The sequence below is a fragment of the Rhinatrema bivittatum genome, chromosome 1 (genome assembly GCF_901001135.1).
Source record: "Rhinatrema bivittatum chromosome 1, aRhiBiv1.1, whole genome shotgun sequence".
In the NCBI taxonomy this organism is placed as follows: domain Eukaryota; kingdom Metazoa; phylum Chordata; class Amphibia; order Gymnophiona; family Rhinatrematidae; genus Rhinatrema; species Rhinatrema bivittatum.
This window is the reverse complement of record NC_042615.1, coordinates 819,576,757-819,598,501: the sequence shown is the minus strand read 5'-3', so window position 1 is coordinate 819,598,501 and position 21,745 is coordinate 819,576,757. Positions and strand designations below refer to the sequence as shown.

The window sequence follows — 21,745 nt, the reverse complement described above, 5'->3', positions numbered from 1 at the left end:
GCACAGTTTTCCCTAGAGCCTCCTTTTTACCATGGCAGCCAATTTAAATATTAAATTGGGTGCTACAGTCAGGTAGAGCAGTATGTGTTGGGAGAGCTGGTGCTCAGTCATGAGCGCACGTTTTCCCCACACCAATATTGCATCTGTGTGTGTATGTATGAGGCATACTATACTGGGTCAGACCAAGGGTCCATCAAGCCCAGTATCCTGTGGCCAACCAAGTCACAAGTACCTGGCAAGTACTCAAACAAATGCTACTAATGCTGCCAACAAGAAGTGGCTGTTCCCTATTGATTGATAGAAGTTTATGAACTTCTCCAGGAACTTATTCAAACCTTTTAAACCCAGCTTCTGTAACTGCCTTAACCACATCCTCTTGCAACAAATTCCAGAGTTTAATTGTGCATTGAGTGAAAAAGAACTTTCTCCAATTCATTTTAAATGTTACTCGCTAACTTCATGGAGTGCCCCCTAGCCTTCATATTATCCAAAAGAGTAAATAAGTTTCACATTTACCAGTAAAGTCCTTTCATAACTTTGTAGACTTCTATCATAGTGTTTCCCAGTCAGTGTGCCGCTCTTCACCTCCAGGTGTGCCACGAGAAGAACCAAGTATGAAAAGTTGAGCATCTGGCAGTGTTCATTGTTTCTTTCCTTCTTGCCTACAGAATGTCCTCCTGCCAGCAAAGGAGGTCAGAGAGCAGCACCTATCTGCTTCGGTTGCTTCCCTCTCTGGTAGCAATCTCTTGCCAGACATGCTGGCCTTGTGCTGTTATCATTGCTACTCCTGGGGGAATTCTGTGCACAAAAAATTAAAATTCTGCAAAATTCTGCATACTTTATATTGGTCAAAATAACAAATATACATGGCAGTCTTTAAGTAATTAAAAATGTAATACCAAAAAAGTTATTACTTAGATGCAGAATTTTTAATATTTTGAGCAGAATTTCTCTAGAATTGTGTCCCTTCTACTTTCTCTCTACTCCCCTGTCCACTTTGCCCTTAGGCCCCAACTCCTCCACCTGCCAGTATCCCCCCTCCCCTCCAGGCTCAACCCCTTCCACTCTATCTCCACTCCCTGAGTTTGATCCCCCTCTCAGTACTGCCCCTCACACAGGCTCCCTCTGTCCCTCTCTCTCACACATAAGCTCCCTCTGTAATGCACATACACACACCCTCCTCATACAGGATCGTTCTCTTTTGCGCGCGCACACACACACACATATCCCCTCGTACAGGGTCGTTCTCTCTCTCTCTCGCACACACACACATCCCCTCGTACAGGGTCGTTCTCTCTCTCTCGCGCACACACACACATCCCCTCGTACAGGGTCGTTCTCTCTCTCTCTTGCGCGCACACATATATCCCCTCGTACAGGGTCGTTCTCTCTCGTGCGTGCACACACACATATCCCCTCGTATAGGGTCGTTCTCTCTCGCGCACACACACACATCCCCTCGTACAGGGTCGTTCTCTCTCTCGCGCGCACACACACACACATCCCCTCGTACAGGGTCGTTCTCTCTCTCGCGCGCACACACACATCCCCTCGTACAGGGTCGTTCTCTCTCTCGCGCGCACACACACATCCCCTCGTACAGGATCGTTCTCTCTCTCGCGCGCACACACATCCCCTCGTACAGGGTCGTTCTCTCTCTCGCGCGCGCGCACACATCCCCTCGTACAGGGTCGTTCTCTCTCTCACGCGCGCGCACACATCCCCTCTTACAGGGTCGTTCTCTCTCTCTCGCGCACACACATCCCCTCGTTCAGGGTCGTTCTCTCTCTCTCGCGCACACACATCCCCTCGTTCAGGGTCGTTCTCTCTCTCTCGCGCACACACATCCCCTCGTTCAGGGTCGTTCTCTCTCTCGCGCACACACATCCCCTCGTACAGGGTCGTTCTCTCTCTCTCTCGCGTGCGCACACACACATCCCTCGTACAGGGTCGTTCTCTCTCTCTCTCGCGCCCACACACATCCCCTCGTACAGGGTCGTTCTCTCTCTCTCTCGCGCGCGCACACACATCCCCTCGTACAGGGTCGTTCTCTCTCGCGCGCGCACAAACACATCCCCTCGTACAGGGTCGTTCTCTCTCTCGCGCACACACACACCATGCCGGTAATCGTTTTGCCTTCTTTCCACCTTTCTTAATGTGTGGAATACATCTAGACTGTGCTTCTAGAATAGTATTTTTTAACAATGACCATGCCTCTTGGACATTTTTTACTTTTGTAGCTGCTCCTTTCAGTTTTTTTCTAACAATTTTTCTCATTTTCTCAAAGTTTCCCCTTTGAAAGTTTAGCACGAGAGCCTTGGATTTACACACTGTTCCTCTTCCAGTCATTAAATCAAATTTGATCATATTATGATCACTATTGCCAAGTGGCCCCACCACTGTTACCTCTCTCACCAAGACCTGTGCTCCACTGAGAATTAGATCTAAAATTGCTTCCTCTCTCGTCGGTTCCTGAACCAATTGCTCCATAAAGCTATCATTTATTCCATCCAGGAGCGTTATGTCTCTAGCGTGTCACGATGATACATTTACCCAGTCAATATTGGGGTAATTGAAGTCTCCCATTATTACTGCACTACCAATTTGGTTAGTTTCCCTAATTTCTCTTAGCATTTCATTGTCCGTCTCACCATCTTGACCAGGAGGACGGTAGTATACCCCTATCACTATAGTCTTCCCCGACACACAAGGGATTTCTACCCATAAAGATTCAATTTTGTATTTAGTCTCATGCAGGGTGTTTATCCTGTTGGACTCTATGCCATCCCGGACATAAAGCGCCACACCTCCTCCCGGGTGCTCCTCTCTGTCATTGCGATATGCTTTGTACCCCGGTATAGCACTGTCCCATTGGTTATCCTCTTTTCACCATGTCTCTGAGATGCCAATTAAGTCTGTCATCATTCACTGCTATACATTCTAATTCTCCCATCTTACTTCTTAGACTTCTGGTATTAGCATACAAAGTTTTGTTTTTTGTTTGTATTTTCATTCTGCTTTTTAATTGATAGGGATAAGTTAGAATTTTTTAGCTCAGGTAAGTTTTTAGTTACAGGCACTTGGACTATTTTTCTAATTATTGGAACCTCACTGTCAGGATGCCCTAATTCTAATGCATCATTAGTATCCTTTGAAGATACCTCTCTCCGAACCATGCGCTGCTGAGCGACTGTCTGCTTTCCCCTTTGTTCTAGTTTAAAAGCTGCTCTATCTCCTTTTTAAAGGTTAGCGCCAGCAGTCTGGTTCCACCCTTAACCAGGGTCAAGGGTGGAACCAGACTGCTGGCGCTAGTTAAATCACAAGCAGATTGTGATAAATTGTAGGAAGACCTTGTGAGTCTGGAAAATTGGGCATCAAAATGGCAGATGAAATTTAATGTGAATAAGTGTGCAAGGTGATGCAAATAGGAAAAATAACCCATGCTATAGTTGCACAATGTTAGGTTCCATATTAGGTGCTACAACCCAAGAAAGAGAACTAGACGTCATATGGATAACACATTGAAATCGTCGGTTCAGTGTGCTGCGGTAGTCAAAAAAGCAAACAGAATGTTGGGAATTATTAGGGAATGGTGAATAAAACGGAAAATGTCATAATGCCTCTGTATCGCTCCATGGTGAGACTGCACCTTGAATACTGTGTACAATTCTGGTTGCCACATCTCAAAAAAGATATAATTGTGATGGAGAAGGTACAGAGAAGGGCTACCAAAATGATAAGGGGAATGGAACAGCTCCCCTATGAGGAAAGACTAAAGAGGTTAGGACTTTTTAGCTTGGAGAAGAGACAGCTGAGGGGGTTTATGATAGAAGTGTTTAAAATCATGAGAGGTCTAGAACGGGTAGATGTGAATCGGTTATTTACTCTTTCGGATAATAGAAAGACTAGGGGGCACTTCATGAAGTTAGCATGTGGCACATTTAAAACCAATCGGAGAAAGTTCTTTTTTACTCAACACACAATTAAACTCTGGAGTTTGTTGCCAGAGGATGTGGTTAGTGCAGTTAGTATAGCTGTGTTTAAAAAAGGATTGGATAAGTTCTTGGAGGAGAAGTCCACTAATGGCTATTAATCAAGTTTACTTAGGGAATAACCACTGTTATTAATTGCATTAGTAGCATGGGATCTTCTTGGTGTTTGGGTAATTGCTAGGTTCTTGTTGCCTGGTTTGTCCTCTGTTGGAAACAGGATGCTGGGCTTGATGGACCCTTGGTCTGACCCAGCATGGCATGTTCTTTTGTCCCTCTCTCTTGCACACACACACACACACACACACACACACACACACACACACACACACACACACACACACACACACACACACACACACACACACACACACACACACACACACACACACACATCTCTTTATACAGGGTCCCTCCTCTCTCTCACACATACACACATCTCTTCATTCAGGGCCCCTCCTCTCTCTCGCACACACACACACATCTCTTCAAACAGGGTCGGTCCCTCTCTCTCGCACACACACACATCTCTTCATACATGGTCCCTCCTCTCTCTCGCACACGCACACCCACACAAATTCCCATTCTCTAACACACACCTTCATACAGGCTCCCTCTCTCGCAAACAAGCACCCTCATACACACAGTCCCTTTTTCACTCTTACCAGCTCCCAATCTCTCATACATACACACCTTCACAATGTCCTCACATAGGCTCCCTCTCTCTGGCACCCACACTCAGGCACCCTCAACATGCTCTCTCACTCTTCCCCCCCCCCCCCCCCCCCGGGTTGCAGACACACACACACACACACACACACACACACACTGTCTCTCTCTCTCTTACTCTCATGGGAGCCTGCTCCATCTTCGCCAGGGCCTTTATCTTTGCTATGAGTGGGATGGGCTCCATGGCATCCTGGTGCAGCCTCCATGATCGCCAAGTTTTCCAAAGACCAATAAAATATTTCAAACACAATCCAATACTTAAAAGGATAAAAAATCCCTGGCTCTTCATATCTGGCATCTTTTGATTTCCAGATGCCCTGAGATTGTTGTGGTTTAGGAGGGGAGAGGTGAGGGGTTGTTCCTCACAATCTCTCTCTCATATATACACATGCTCAGTCATAGAATATGCTTTGTGAAACAGCAAAACACACACATGGATATGCTTTCACACAAAGCCCTCACAGACAGCCATGCACACATGCTCACTCATTCACTTCCTTCTCCCTTCCCAGTAGAATATGTCAGCACCCATGGCAGGTGAACTCATCTTTTTTCTAGAGGCCGCGGAAGCTGATTTTGCTCTGTCTCCTGTGGGAGGTGCTGTTGCTGTTCCTCCTATGCTTGAACCTGGGCCAATGATGCCTTTTCTTGCAATGGTCTGGGGAATGCATTATTCTTTCTTCTGCATGGCCTATTCTTTCTTCTGCATGGCCTATTCTTCTTCCACCACTTCCTCTTCTGGGCTGAGTGAGTGGAAAGAAGAAGTCATGCTGTTACCACCCCCAGACCAGTGGCACCCTAGGCATCTGCCTAGGGCTTCCAGTAGCCTTGTGGCAGAAGCAAGCCTGCAGAGGAGGAATCAGCAGTAGTAGCTAAATGCTGTTCAGACTACTGTCTGCTCTGGGGAGGGAAGGGACAGGAAGAAGCAACAGCTAAATGTGCTTGGGGGGCAGGGAAGAGATGAATATGAATGCCACAGAGTGTCGGGAGGACAAGGAAGGGAAAGTGATGACAAAGGCTAGAGGGGCTGGATAAAGGGACAAGGAAGATGATATACCAATGGGGGTAGAAGAAGAAGGTGATGCCAGGGGAGAGGGAAGATTAAGATGATGGTGCCAGGGGATGGAGAGAGATCAGAGGGAAGAGAGAGTGATGATACCAGGGGGTATGGGGGGAGAGGGAAAGGAAGAAGGTGATAGGGAGGGAAGGAAAGGAGGATAAGTTGATTATACTTCAGGGATGGAAGGAAGAGGGACAGGAAGAGAAAGTGGTGCCAGGGGTGGGGTAAAAGGTAAAGGAGAGCGATGCTAGGGGGTAGAGGGAGAGGGAACTTGATGCGAGAAGTGGGGGGAGAGGGAAGAGATGATGATAGTGTGCTAAGATAAAGTAAACCCTGAGCCGGTTGCGCTATGACACAAAAAATGTTGGGAATCACTACTCTATCATATCCCTCCGCAGTCAATTCTTCTCCAAGCTAAGCAACCCTAACCTTTGAGCCTTTCCTCATAGGGGAGCTGTTCCTTCCCCTTTATAATTTTGGTCGCCTTTCTCTGTAATTTCTCCAGTGCAACTATATATCTTTTTTGAGATGCAGTGACCAGAATTGCACACATTATTCAAGGTGTAGACTAACCGTGGAGTGACAGAGGCATTGTGACATTCTCCGTTTTGTCGTTCCCTTCATAATAAATCTTAACATTGTTTGCCTTTTTGACCGTCACGGCACACGCAGCTGACAATTTCAATGTAATATCAACTATGACACTCTGATCTTTTTCCTCGGTGGTAACTCCTAAAATTGTAGTGTAACTACGGCATAGGTTATTTTTCCCTACATGCATCATCTTGCATTTGGCAACCTATTTCATCTGCCATATTGGACTCCCAGTCTTCCAGCCTTGCAAGATGGTCCTGCAATTTATCACAATCCGATTGTGATTGAACTACTCTGAATAATTTTGTTATATGCAAATTTGATCAGCTCACTCGTCATATCTTTTCCAGATCATTGATAAATATATTAAAAAGCACTAGTCCAAGTTCAGATTACTGAGGCACTCCACTATTTATGCCATCATTAACTGCAAGAGCACTAACAAACATTTCTTAGCCTTCAGGTAGGTGAGTCCCTACAAGTGGGTTATACACGTCTGCCATGAGATGGAGCAAAAGTTGACGTCATGGCTATATAGTCCTGCCCTGACAGCCTGCCAGTATTCTCTGTCTTCAGTAGATGGTGGGACATACATTTCCCTTTGGGAAATTGCCTGTGAGTAAAAAAAAAAAGTTGGAAAGGAGATGTCTATGTAGCACTGCTTGCCTCCTGAAGTGATACTGTGCAGTCCCTCCCTGAGCAGAGTGGCTTAGTCCAGTGGCCTTGACTGGCGTGGATCTAAATTACATTAGTGGTTGCAGGCCAAGAGTGGCTCGTTGGTGAAGGCTAGTAGCCAGGACCCATTCCTGCTTTCAGCCAGGGTGGGCTGAGCTCAGGTAATTAAAAAAAAAAAAGTCAGCGACAAGAAAACAGCAGGAGAGGGGTCTGTTTCCTTTGTGTTTGGCTGTCCTGCTAGCGCCTTTGGGGAGTTCTGTGAGGTGAGAGAGTGCAGGCACTGCAGGTTTGTTTGGCTAGGCCTCGCTTCCAGGCTTCTCCCATTTTGGCCTTCGGTAGGCCATGGGGTACTTTTGTGCGCTTTTTTGCTGGAGACCATTGGTGCATGCTTACGCGTCCAGGTGTGTGCCAATTCTCGTTTGTGTGTAATTGGGCATTTTCTTCTTGTGCCCAGTTTAGACGTCAATCTTGGGTATCCGGTGGGATGAGCGGCCTAGGCTTGTGGGCTTAGATGTACATTTTGTGTGCCTATATTAGGTGTTTTTATGCGCGGGAAAGCTAGGGCGAGAGCCTTCATCGGGCTGTGTGCTTGGAGTATGGCACCCGCGGTTAAGAAACCTAAGCGCTTATCTGTGTTCCATGCCACATCAGAGGCATTCAGCTAGAGCTTTCTTTAAGTCTGTGTGAGCACTGCCTGGATGCATGGGGAGGGTTTCCTCCTTCAGATTTTGTTGACAATGGTCTATCTACTCGGTCTGAGTGGAGTGGGACTGAGGGAGACACCGCAAGGATGTCTGCTCCCCTGATTTGGTCCACGGGCTTATGGGGCCTGGAATGGAATCGGCCTCCTTTTCATGGGTGGAATTCTTCCATGGATTGCAGACATTTCTACAGGGCCAGTCTGCTGAAGCAGCAGTTCCTACTAAGGTAGGTCCAGGCGCTCAGAGTGCTCCTCCTCCTGCCTCCACACCCAAACGCTGTAGCGCAGTGTGGTCTAACAGAACTCAAATGCAGGTGGATCAGGATGATACTGTTAATGACAGTGGGGGCTCTCCTGGTGAGGAAGGGGATATTCCCCCAGATTTGGAGCCATATAGAACTCTACATATTTTTTTTTTTCAGAGAGATGAGTTGCTGAGTCAGATACCTCAGACCCTGAAGACCCTCGGAGTGGCTGGATCTGACTCCTTGGGGACACAGAAGAAGGATCTTATTTTGGTCATCCTGCGCAAGACTTCTTGTTTCTTCCCCCTCTTGGATGCTATCTAGGAGTTGATTGATCTGGAATGGAATGTGCCAGAAGCATCCTTTAAAGGATGCGTTTTTAGCGGGTTTATAACCCTTGAATCTGCAGACCAGAGAGCAGTTGCGTTTCCCTAAGGTGGATGCCTTGGTGTGTTCTGTCACGAAGTGTACCACTATCCCGGTACAGGGAGCTGCAGCTCTGAAGGATGCTCAGGGTAGGAGGATTGAGGCTAACCTGTAGCAAGCCTTTGAGGCAGTGATAATGAACTTGGAAATTGCTTCTTGTTGCACCTTGGTGTATTGGGCTACCTTGTGGCTTTGTCAAGAGTCTGGTGACTGGTCCAATTTAGGACCTATGGTAGAACCGGAAGCCGCCGCCTTGGCTGATGAGGGCTGTGGCTTGGTATGCACAGTTGCCAGAGGAGCTTCAGTTATTGTGGCTAGGTGACAGCTGTGGCTGTGCAACTGGTCCAACCTAAGTGCCTTTGAAATGCTTTCTTTAGTTTGGCAGTGAATTGAAAAAAATGGCAAGTAAAAGGGGAGAGACCCAGGTCCCGTATTTGCCAGAGGATAAGAAGCCAGTTTCCTGGATTTCTTGGGCGAATGGCCACTTTCAAGACTACCGGGGTTTTCGGCCTTATAGGAGAGGTTCTTCCCAGAGATCCCATCCCTTCTGCAGATCTGTCCCTTCACCCCTGAGGTCCTCGATAGGATAAGGGCTTCAGAGATGGAGCCCCCTTGGTCTTCCCAATAAAGGTTTGCTGGCTTACCTGTTGGTGCAGGTGTTATGGTTATTGATGTTTGGGTGGATCCTTGGACACTGTGGCAGCTGACCACGCCACGGGGGGCAGTCCCATGAGGGACCACAGTGTCAGACTAGACTCTGGACACACAAACACAGATTTGAATCTTTTATTAAACAGTTTCTGAAACCACCAGAAGTGGTAGTAGTGAGTAGGGAGATGTTGAGCCCAGCTGGGCAGGTCTCCCACAGAACGCTGGAACAGCGAATCCTCTGCTAGGCTGTGCTGTAGTGGAAAGAGATTGAGAGTTATTAGTACACAATAAGCATTCAGAGTCCCAGGTAGAATTAGGAGAAGCTCCGAGACAGGAAGAGCAGGCCCTTGAGGAGCGAGTACCTGATCCCTTAGAGCAGAGAGACTCAATTGTATTGTACTCACGTAGCAGTAACAGAGATTCCGCTAGACGAGAGGTCTGGCACCGGAACAGAGGGCAGGCCCTCGAGGAGCCAGTACCTGGTTCCTGTGAAGCAGTACTGTGGAATAGAAGGTAGTTGTACTCACAGATGGAAACTGTTAGTGAAGTCTTCCAAGTAGAAAGGTTTGAAGTTGCAGGCATCAACTCAGGGAACATGGACCCTCGAGCGAGTACCGGTTTCCTGATAGCACCTGAAAGAAGCAGAAGAGTCCCCCGAGGAGTGGGTACCCCGTTAGCAACCTCGAAGGGTGTAAGAGTTCCAGATAGTGCTGGAGTGGCAGAGCAGCTTCGGTACGGAGAGTGAATCCCACCCGTAGAGTTTCTATTGCTAACTCGATGAGCTAGCAAATACTGTAGGCTTAAATATCCGGGCAGCGTGACGTCATATCAGGGGGACGCCCCTGAGGTTTGCGCCAATGTGGAAATAAAGATGAGGGCGGCGTGTGTGCGGGCGCCCTAAGGTACCTTGGAGGAGCATGGCGGGAGGCAGTACCAAAGCCGGTCCGGGGACGCTGGAGAGGACAGCAAACAGATACCGTGGTAGCCAGTAGTCCAAGGTGAGTGGGAGGAGCTGCAAGTAGTGAGAGGTAGGCGGGGTGAAGCCGTCTAAGACCGGTCGCAACAGCAGGCGAGAGAGGTGGTTGTCTGTCCCAGTTTTATCAAAGGTGTGACCAGATTACTTCGGATCAGTGGGTTTTCAAAGTGGTTTGGAACAGCTATGCTCTAGAATTTCTTTGTATTCCTCCGGTTGCTTTCATGGTCTCTCCATGCAACTCCCCTCAGAAGAGGGTAGATGATGCAACATTACAACGGCTGTAGAAGAGACGACTGAAGCGGGGGGGGGAGGGATATGGTAGAAGTCTACAAAATCATGAAGGACTTAACCAATTTACATTAACTTGCTCATTTACTATCTGATAATTGAAGGACCCGGGGATGGTCCATGAAGTTAGCAAGTAGCTCATTTAAAACAAATTGATAAATTCTTTTTCACTCAGTGCATAGTTAAGCTCTGGAATTCATTGTCAGAGTATATGGTTACAGCAGTTAGCGAGAGAGAGAGTCGCCGGGAGGAACAGTGAGCTTTAAGATCGGTGGGGACGCCCGCAGAAGCTGTGATCCCTGTTCCCAAATTGCAGCAAACTACAGGCCAGTATTCCATTAATTTTGTCATGCCCAAGAAGGGAAGGGTTGTTTCAGTCCATACTGGATCTCAAGAACTTCGACCAACATCTGAGTCATGCATTTCAGGATGGAAATGGTGCGCTCTATCATAATGGCAGTTCAAGCAGGGGAGTACCTCGTGTCTGGATCTGATGGAGGTGTTTCCATCTGACAGGTACATCAGTGGTTCCTCCGATTTGCCATCCTGGATTGTCATTACCAGTTTCAGGCCTTGCCTTTTGGACTAGCCACATCGCCCAGGACCTTTTCCAAGGTCATGATAGTGGTAGCTAGCAGTGGCCCTTCGCAAGGAGGGCATTCTAGTTCACCCCTATCTGGACAACTGGTTAATTTGAGCCTAGACTTTGGAAGAGAGTCTCTGTATTTCCTGCAGGATGGTTTCCTTGCTACAGGAGCTAGACTGGGTGGTGAATCTGGCCAAGAGCAGTTTGCAGCCATCTCAGACCCTGGAGCATCTTGGGGTTCGATTCGATACAAGGCAGGGCAGAGTGTTTCTGGCAGAGTCTCTGATCCACTCAATGCTGCAACTCCGATCCCTGACAAACTCTGTTTATCAGACCGTGTGGTTTATCTACAGGTCTTGGATTTGATGGCTGCCACATCAGAAATGGTTCCCTGGCGAGGGCGCACATGTGCCCTCTTCAGTGTGCTTTGCGCTCCCGATAGAGTCCGCAGTTGCGGAACTATGTGATGAGGCCGCTTTTTCTGTTAGAGGTGAAATACCAGTTGAACTGGTGGCTACACATAGACCATCTCAGGAAGGGAATTTCCTTGATAATTCCAGATTGGTTGGTACTCACGACAAATGTGAGCTGCTGGGGCTTACGGGTTAGGAGGTCATGGTGGAAGGGCATTGAATTGCAGTGGAACATCAGCAGACTGGAGGCACAAGCGGTTCGGTTGGCATGCCTGCAGTTTGCCGAGTGGCTAGAGGCTTGGGCAGTCCAGATAATGTCCAACAATATGACAACGGTGGCTTACATCAACCATCAGGGTGGAACCAAGAGTCGACAAGTATCGGAGGAGATAGATGGGCTCATGGTATTGGCGAAGCAGCATCTAAGCATATCCACCTCTCACATTGCTGGAAAGGACAATATTAAAGCCGATTTTCTCAGCAGGAGAAGCTTGGACCCAGGAGAATGGGAGCTGGCAGATGAGGCCTTTCAGCTTCTGGTGGACTGCGGGGGGACTACCAGATCTAGACCTGTTGACGAACTTCAACAATGTGAAAGTTCTATGCTTCTTCATTCCAGGCAGGACCCAAAAGTGATTGGCATAGATGCTGTCATTCAGGAGTGGCCATATGGTGCCCTGCTGAATGCATTCCCGCCTTGGCCTTTGATAGGCAGGCTAGTACAGAAGATTGCAAGTTAAACCAACATCGTTATTTTAGTGGCTCCGGACTGGTCTCGAAGGCTGTGGTATGCCGATCTCAGAGACTTCTGGTGGGTAGTCCTCTCCGGCTACTGTCTTGTATGGATCTGTTACGTCAGGGGCCCAGTCTGATCATTGAAAGGGCTTGGCTGTTGAACGGTTATTCACCTTCTGTAATTTCCACTCTTGTTCGGGCCCAGAAATTTTGTACTTTTCTAGCTTGCATTAGTTTGGAGGGTCTTTCAGGCCTGGTGTTCTGAACGAGGGTACTCAACTGCTTAAGGTGGATATTCTTTTGATTTTAGAATTTTTTTCAGGACAGCTTTCTTAAGAGTTTGGCCCTTAATACCTTGAAAATTCAAGTTCAGCAGTGGCTTGTTACAGGAGAAGAGTCAATGGAGGGCCTTTGTTTTCCCGTCTGGAAATGTCCTGTTTCTTGCAGGGAGTTAAACATCTTCATTCCTGTTGCAGCTTCTGGTGCCTTTGTGGGATCTTAACCTGGTCCTCAAGTTTTTGGCAGGTCCAACTTTTTGACAGCTGCATACTCTTTCCTTGTGGCTGCTTACTTTGCTACCAGAAAAACTGTCTTCAATCTGTTTGGCTGGTTGGGTATCTGAGCTGCAGGATTTCTTGCTGTGAGCCTTTTTTCCGTATGAATCTGGGTGCAGCTCAGCTTCGGACTGTGCCTTCCTTTGTGCCCAAAGTGGTTTCGGACTTCCATTTGAATCAGTCCATTTCTTTGCCTGCCTTGGACAGGGACAGAGATTTATTTATTTATTTTATTTTATTTATTTATTTAACATTTTTTATATACCGACACAGTTTGCTGTCTTTTGCATTCTTTGGACATCAAGCATCATTTACTGTGCTATTTGGAGATGACTAAGGCTGTTCGGAAGTCTGATCGCCTGTTCGGACTCTATGGTGGAGGTAAGCAGGGAGCACCGGTGATGTGGGCAGCAATTGCCTGCTGAGTTAAGGAGGTTATAGCAGCCTTTGTGGCTGTGGAGATTGCCTTACCGAAGTAGATTAGACCGCATTCTATGACAGCTCAGGTGGCATCGTGGGCTGAGCTTCGTTTGTCACCTGCTGAAATTTGCTGAGTGGTGAAATGGTCATCTTTGTATACTTTCTCCAAGCATTACTGGTTGGATGTTAGGGTTAGGGAGGATGCTGCTTTTGCGCGTGTGGTTTTGACTGGCCCACTGGCAGCCTCCCCCCCCCCCCCCCCTTCGGGATTATCTTTTGTACATCCCATTTATTGGGATTGACTAAGCGAATGCTAAGGAAGGAGAAATTACTGCTTACCTGATGATTTCCTTTCCTTTAGTGAAGGGTAGGTCAATCCCAAATCTGCCTCAGTTGCAGGATTTGAATTTTGTGGTTAGCCGCCTTAGGGTGAGCGATGCAGAGTATGATTCCTGCACTTCATTGATATCTTGTAAGTGGCTTCTCTGTCTCTTAGTTAGATATGCTTCTTATTTTGGCTGAGCTCAGTGTTCCAGTTGGTTGAGAAACATGAATGGTTGTCTCCTGTTAAAGTGAATACTGGTGAGCTGATGGGGCGGGACTATATAGCTGTGACATCAGGTTTTGCTCTGTCTCCCATCTTCTAGCAGAGGTGCATAAGGCTTGCCATACTAGGTCAAACCAAGGGTCCCTCAAGCCCAGTATCCTGTTTCCAACAATGGCTAAGCCAGGTCACAGGTACCTGGCAGGATCCCAAGGGGTAGATAGATTCCAAGCTGCTTTTCCCAAGAATAAGCAGTAGATTTCTGCAACTCTCCCTTAATTGTTAAGGAATTTGCCCAAACCTTTTTAAAATGCAGCTATACTAATAGCGCTTGCCACATCCTTTGGCAATGAATTCCAGACCTTAATTTTGTGTTGATTAAAGACAATTTTTCTCTTATTAGTTTAAAAATTATTACCCAGTAACTTCATTGTGTCCCCTGGTCTTTGTTCTTTTCGAACAGCAAACAATTGATTAACGTTTACTTATTCCATTCCACTCATTGTATTGACCTCTATCATATCTCCCTTCAGCCGTCTCTTCTCCAGGCTGAAGGGTCCTAACCTCTTTTTAGCCTTTCTTCATAGGGGAATTGTGCCATCCCCTTTATCATCTTGGTCGCCCTTCTCTGTACCTTTTCTAATTCTGCTATATATACTGGTTGGGATTAGGAAAGGAAATCAGGTAAGTAGTAATTTCTCCTTTTTTGAGAACAAAACATTTTTGCATAAACTTTACTGCTGATGCAATTTCCACAAGGAAAAGAAAAGCACTGATGTACAGAATAAATATACAGTATTACAAAATTTAAACAATTTTTATTAATAACATACAAAATTATACATAAATAAGCTGCTAATGAAATGTATTACCAAGTATACATTGAATAATATACAAAAATTCCCTAACTAAAATAGCTGGAAGCTTTACTCAGTTTAGTACAAAAGTGTGACAAACTTGATACAAAGTCACAGATACATTTACCATACCATGAGTTTACAATACCCTTGTGCTTGATTGATCTTTGTAACAATACTGAATGTGCAAAGTTTGATACAAATTAAAAACAAAATAAAACACTATTCCATGTTTTCTGAATAAGTTTCCAGGGTGTGAAGGTCTATATCCCCAACATGCCCTGTTTTGCCGGCAATCTGCTTCCTCAGGGGAACCTTTTATTTCTGTTTTGTGCATTGAAGTGGACAGTCAAATTTCTTTATCCATAATAGTATGCACTTTTTTTTTCTTCTGGAAAAAAAAAAGTCTCCTGTGTATTCTTGCTAATTATATTTTCTTTCATTTTTATCAAGGTGGTGGTATCTATTAAAAAAAAAATATCATTTTCAGATTGTGCAAAACTAAAGCCTAGACTGTATACTGCTGAACTGAAAAAGAACATGTTTGAAACAACTTTTTCTTGGTCTTGTCTTGCATGGATTTTGGGTGGCATAGCTCCTTTCAGTACGAGAGGATTGAATTATAACTTCTCCAGCTTGATCACTTTTTTCGTTCTCTTTCAAATAACATGGACTACATTTCTTTTTGTATTGGTACAAAATACTTTCAAACATTACATCTGGAAATTGGTTTTCGCATGAGCTTTGCCTTTATTCTCTAATTTGTGTATGCAGAGATTTTGAAATCATCTGTATAGCATGCAATAAATATAGAAATCTTGTGGGATGCACTGAGAAAGGAGACAAGCAGTGCTGCCACTTCTTCACAGTAGCATTTTGGTATTTAATAAAAGCACTGCTTTCACAGTTGGAGCTAATGTTGGCTGGGCTGTTGGAGTGCCTGTGCCAGAAATTTACTTGCTTTGTTACCTCCAGGTTGAAAGTAGTAATTTCTTTAATAACTGTTTTCCCACTCACTGAGAAGTGCGATCACAAATAACTATTATGGTTTTGCAAGGCCAATTCCGCTGGCTTTTCAAACTTTGTGGTCAGATTTGTCATTCGATTTTCAATTTTCAGCTTTTAGAAATATTTGTTTCCTTGGTTGCATTTCTTTTGAATTGTTTATTAATGGAAAGCAAATTAAGGCCAGTGTTATAAAGTATGTTTTACAGAGTTTAACCTGCATTTGTGTGCAAACTTTACTGCTGATGCAGCAGGAGCAGGAGTTTTGAGCACAAAAATTGTTTAGCACCTATGCATGGAAATTCCATGCTAATGAAGGAATTAGCTATTCCCCCGCCCAATGCAGAGAGGTGAACTGGCTTACCTCATTTGCTTAGTGCTGGAAACTTAACTCCTGGTCTGAAGGTGGAAGCGGGAATCAGGCCTATAGTTGGTATGTTATGCAAAGAAAATGTTTTGTGCACAAAGTGTTTTCTGTGCTGAAAACTTCTGTGCAGAAAGCATTTTTTGTTCTTAATTTTATGCTTGAAAAATTTGTGTGCATAAAATGATTTATGCACATCATATTTTGCTATGTACTAAGCCTTTTCTTTGTGCACATTTTCTGGTTTGCGTGCATTCTTTAATTCCTGATACATTAGCATACCATTTTCACTACATCAGGAGTTAAAAAAAAAAAAAGAAAAGCCTGTGCAATTGGAAATTGTGCTGAATTTCAGCTCAGTTTTAGAGCTTAGTTTTTTACTTTAACCTTTGTATGCAAACTAGAATTATACTTTAATAAAATGCTGATTTATATATTCTGCAACATGGGTCAGTTGAAAATAGGTCTCAAATTTTTTTTTTTTTAAACTATGCCAAACTTATTATTTTTCCTAAAGATGAAAAGTAACCCTGTTTACTTGAGGGCCAGATGTGCTAAGGATTTCCCCATAGCCATAAAATGGGAAAATTTCTTTAGTACATCTGACCCCTTAGGGTAAAATTGTCATAATGAAATACACTTGAATGTTAGTATATAGAACTTGATGAAATCCATTGCAATTCCAAGCAGGCTGCTATTCACTGTCCTTCTCCAAAGCCTGAACACTTTCCTTTCAGCTCCTCCCTCCCCCCCCCCCCCCCCCCAGGCACACCCCAGCTTTCCTTGCTCTCTCACCATCCTAGCACTGCCCCAGCCCCAGTATAATCTGAACTTTCTCCCCACCTTGACCCCAGCATGCTCTGATGCACCCCACCATGGCTAAATACCTGTGCCCTCTAAGCACGCCTTGGCACACCCTACCCTTTCTCCAATTAACCAACAGGAAATAAAAAGGGAAAACCCCCAAAAACTAAACAAAATTCCTCCCCTTACTATACCCTCTTAAACAAAGGAACCCCCTGACCAAACCCACTTAAAAGCTTCACCAACCCTTGGGACCAACCCCAGCTCTAATCTGTTCCCACTCCAGCCCTTACCCCAATGTGGATCCAGGCCTTCCAGGGATAGGAGCAAAGCTGGTACAATTTATGGTGAATGTAATACAAAGTTCAAGGCATTCTTAACAGAAAACATTGCTTGTTGAACAGACATCACAACTACAATGTTTGACCATAATACCCATAAGTGTGAAGATAATTGCTTGCTCTCACACATACACTGGATCATTTATAATCCTTGGTTTCCAATCTTTTTTTTTTTAATTGATTTTAAATTAAAAAATTACTTTCCTTAGATCTCTTTTTTCAATCATCCAAAGCAGCAATGGTTCTTGAATCATAGAGATTTCAGAAGGCAACCCAACATAGCATTATGTTTCTAAAATGCTCTGTGTTAGGGTGAACACTGCAGCAATGTCACTCATTTAGCTGAATGAAAAAGAAAAATCAACATGAAACACACAAGTATTAGACAAATCGCCTCATACTACACCGTAATTGAGGCTTACTGGCATCAAGAAATTGTTATAGCACACTAGCAGATGAATCAGCGTGCTGTCCTATGTCACGCCATCAGTGTTATAAACAGTTTGTTAGCATGACCACATAATTAACATGCAATTAAACTGATGATATATGTCAAAGGCATCAACCAAAATGCACCATTAAAAACGACTCCATTCTATGTCATCATTAGTCCTATTGGTATAACAGTGTTCAAACGAAAAAGCCATTGTTGCTCATGTCATAATACATTTTTTTTCCCGATTGCCCCCCCCTCTCCAGTCACACTCAGTTTTGTTCAACACAGACTACTTGATGTCCTCATGAATGTCCATATGAAAAAAAAATGGGACACTACTGGTGCGTGTATCTTCTTAGTTTTTAAATAGCTCTTGTGTTCGTAGCAGCCTTGTAGTTTGTCCACTATATTGTAGTCTCATGAACATTGCATCAAGTAAACAACAACATTTATCTTGCGATTTGCAACACGATGAATCAACATCATTCTCCCGTCAGAAGATATGAGATAATTGTCCATGTTCTGCATATTGCAAATAGTGTGCAGTTTGAACACACTTCTATGGTTAAAGTAGCTGATGGAGAAGCTTCCAAGGGAAGGTTGGATTGTACTACCCAGTCATTTATTTTACATCCCCTCGAAAAAGCAAATCTAACTGGAGAATGTGCTGGAAAGAGAAAAGAATAGACCAGTGTTGACGAATGATTTGACAGATCTTAGTAGATAGTGAATATTTTAAAACACAGGTCTATTGGTCCAAGCTGTCTCGAGTGATGAATTTCAAATGGACATTGCAGGCATTCAGCCACTGATGAAATTTAACTAGCAATTCAACAGGGCCTTTCCAAATAACAAATGTCATCTATGTACTGTTTCCAGCAAAGATGATCTTCCCGTACACTGCCATAGATGTGTTCTGTTTCAAACACAGCTACAAAAATGTTTGCGGTGTCCAGAGCCATTTTGGTGCCTTGTATCTGCATAAAAAATTGACATTTAATGGCAAAAAATGTTTTATCAAGAGCTAGTTCCATAATGAATTCAGTAGGAATTTTCTGAGGTAGCGGCTGTGAGGCCAAAATCTGTCTAATTTCATGCAGCGTTTGTTCCTGAGGAATTGCTGTGTACAAAGGCTTAAGAAACATAAGAACTTGCCATGCTGGGTCAGACCAAGGGTCCATCAAGCCCAGCATCCTGTTTCCAACAGAGGCCAAAACCAGGCCACAAGAACCTGGCAATTACCCAAACACTAAGAAGAACCCATGCTACTGATGCAATTAATTAGTCACTAACCAACCTCTTTCCCTTTTAAACAATTCACCAACCTTAAACATATAAGGGAATACTTATTTGGTGGTTGTCTTGTACGGAGGTTAGTAATGAGGACAACCGATTTGCAGTTGGCCTTTCCTTAACCTCCGTCTATTGCTTTTTTATTAAATTCAAAAAGTGTATTCAATTTTTAGGTTTTTCAATTTTTTATTTTTTTATTTTTTTCTTCTTAAAATCCCTTCTCCCCTGCTGCTTTTCCGACCCTCTTCAGAATCTATTTTATACTTATCTAGGTCGTCGCCTTTATTGATGTTTCACGGGTACGTGCAGTACGTGCAGTACCCGTGAAACATCAATAAAGGCGACGACCTAGATAAGTATAAAATAGATACTGAAGAGGGTCGGAAAAGCAGCAGGGGAGAAGGGATTTTAAGAAGAAAAAATTGAAAAACCTAAAAATTGAATACACTTTTTGAATTCAATAAAAAAGCAATAGACGGAGGTTAAGGAAAGGCCAACTGCAAATCGGTTGTCCTCATTACTAACCTCCGTACAAGACAACCACCAAATAAGTATTCCCTTATGTTTAAGGTTGGTGAACTGATGCAATTAATAGCAGTGGCTATTCCCTAAGTATAATTGATTAATAGCCATTAATGGACTTCTCCTCCAAGAACTTATCCAAACCTTTTTTGAACCCAGCTACACTAACTGCACTAACCACCTCCTCTGGCAACAAATTCCAGAGCTTTATTGTGCGTTGAGTGAAAAAGAATTTTCTCTGATTAGTCTTAAATGTGTTACTTGCTAACTTCATGGAATGCCCCCTAGTCCTTCTATTATTCGAAAGTGTAAATAACCGAGTCACATCTACTCGTTCAAGACCTCTCATGATCTTAAAGACCTCTATCATATCCCCCCTCAGCCGTCTCTTCTCCAAGCTGAACAGCCCTAACCTCTTCAGCCTTTCCTCATAGGGGAGCTGTTCCATCCCCTTTATCATTTTGGTAGCCCTTCTCTGTACCTTCTCCATCGCAACTATATCTTTTTTGAGATGCAGCGACCAGAATTGTACACAGTATTCAAGGTGCGGTCTCACCATGGAGCGATATAGAGGCATTATGACATTTTCTGTTCTATTAACCATTCCCTTCCTCATAATTCCTAACATTCTATTTACTTTTTTGACTGCTGCAGCACACTGAGCCGACGATTTTAAAGTATTATCCACTATGATGCCTAGATCTTTTTCCTGGTTGGTAGCTCCTAATATGGAACCTAACATTGTGTAACTACAGCAAGGGTTATTTTTCTCTATATGCAACACCTTGCACTTGTCCACATTAAATTTCATCTGCCATTTGGATGCCCAATCTTCCAGTCTTGCAAGGTCCTCCTGTAATGTATCACAGTCTGCTTGTGATTTAACTACTTTGAATAATTTTGTGTCATCCGCAAATTTGATAACCTCACTTGTCGTATTCCTTTCCAGATCATTTTTATATATATTGAAAAGTACCGGTCCAAGTGCAGATCCCTGAGGCACTCCACTGTTTACCCTTTTCCACTGAGAAAATTGACCATTTAATCCTACTCTCTTTCCTGTCTTTTAACCAGTTTGTAATCCACGAAAGGACATTGCCTCCTATCCCATGACTTTTTAGTTTTCGTAGAAGCCTCTCATGAAGGACTTTGTCAAATGCCTTCTGAAAATCCAAATACACTATAATCTACTGGTTCACCTTTATCTATATGTTTATTAACCCCTTAAAAAAAAAAGTAGCAGATTTGTGATATGAAACATCCCTGCCTTAAGCTTGCTGGGCAGACTGGATGGACCATTTGGTACTTTTCTATGTTTCTGTGTTTCAAAGTTCATCAGAGCATCACTATCCCCAGTATAAATGCCCTTATTTTCCATACAGATCATACAGGCCTTATTAGTCATATCGACAGGCACCATAACCAACAGCCACGACAATAGATGTAGACTGCTAAAAATTGTGACAGGCAGAGAGACTTATACTCCCAGAAAATTCAACAGCAGCCTGCAAAATCCCAACAAAGTTTTAAAGAGTAACACTGCCACAGCAACAAATTCCAGATGGGGGCAGAATTCAATACTTCTTATTTATTTATTTTTTTTTAAATTTAATATTTATCACATTTTAATATATTTACAAGCATCCACTTGCTAAGGCAATTTCTTAAGTACAGATAAATATACAGATAAATATATCATTACAATAACAAATTGTAATTTCTAAATGTCTTTAACTGTACTTAATAAAATAAAGGAAAAGAAAGGAAAATTTAGGAAAACGGAGCATACTTCAATTAGGTAATGTAATTACTAATTATAGATAATGACAACCTAAACAGGTCCATCACATATTTCTTTTTTTTCACTCATACATTGAGCCTAGCTAGGAGGGCTATGGGATTCAGGAAGGACCTAAGCTGTAAAGGTTCCCTTAAACATATAATTATTATCCTGGTAAAAAATACAACACTTACAGGGGAAATGCAACTTAAACCTTGCTCCCATATGTAGCACCTCCCCCCTCAGTCAGAAAAGATTTCGTTCTCAACTGAGTTTGTTTTACTAAATCTGGATAGCACCAAACTTTATACCCAAAAAATAAAGCTTGGTTATTTCTAAAGTGTTGTTTGAATATTTTATTTTTGTCCATTAGAAATGCAAATGTAACTAGTAAAGGTCTCTGTGCTATGACCATCTCTTGAGAGGATTCAAGTAAGGTTGACAAATCAGGTAATGACTGTTCTACAAGATTTTCTCTGTTTACTTCATTTGGATAAAGGCAATATGCCTTAGTTACCACAGGTTTTATTTCTTCTGGTATCTTTAACACTTGTGAAACATACAACTTAAACAAGTCTAATGGAGCAATATTCTTCAATACAGGGAAATTTAAAAATCTTAAATTATGTGCTCTCATATTTTCAATTTTTTCTAATCTTCTATTCACTTCATTTTCACTCTGAATAATCGTAGTCTGTATTTTTTCCACGTCAGTTATTCGAACTTCCAATCTTTCAATTTTTTGGTTTTGATTAACC

The 21,745-nt window shown here is 43.6% G+C and overlaps 1 protein-coding gene across 3 annotated transcripts in view; it reads left to right on the top strand.

Annotated features, from left to right (window-relative positions):
- Window positions 1-21,745, top strand: part of UNC13B (unc-13 homolog B) — a 1,232,326-nt gene that overhangs the window by 1,580 nt on the left and 1,209,001 nt on the right. The window lies entirely within an intron of this gene.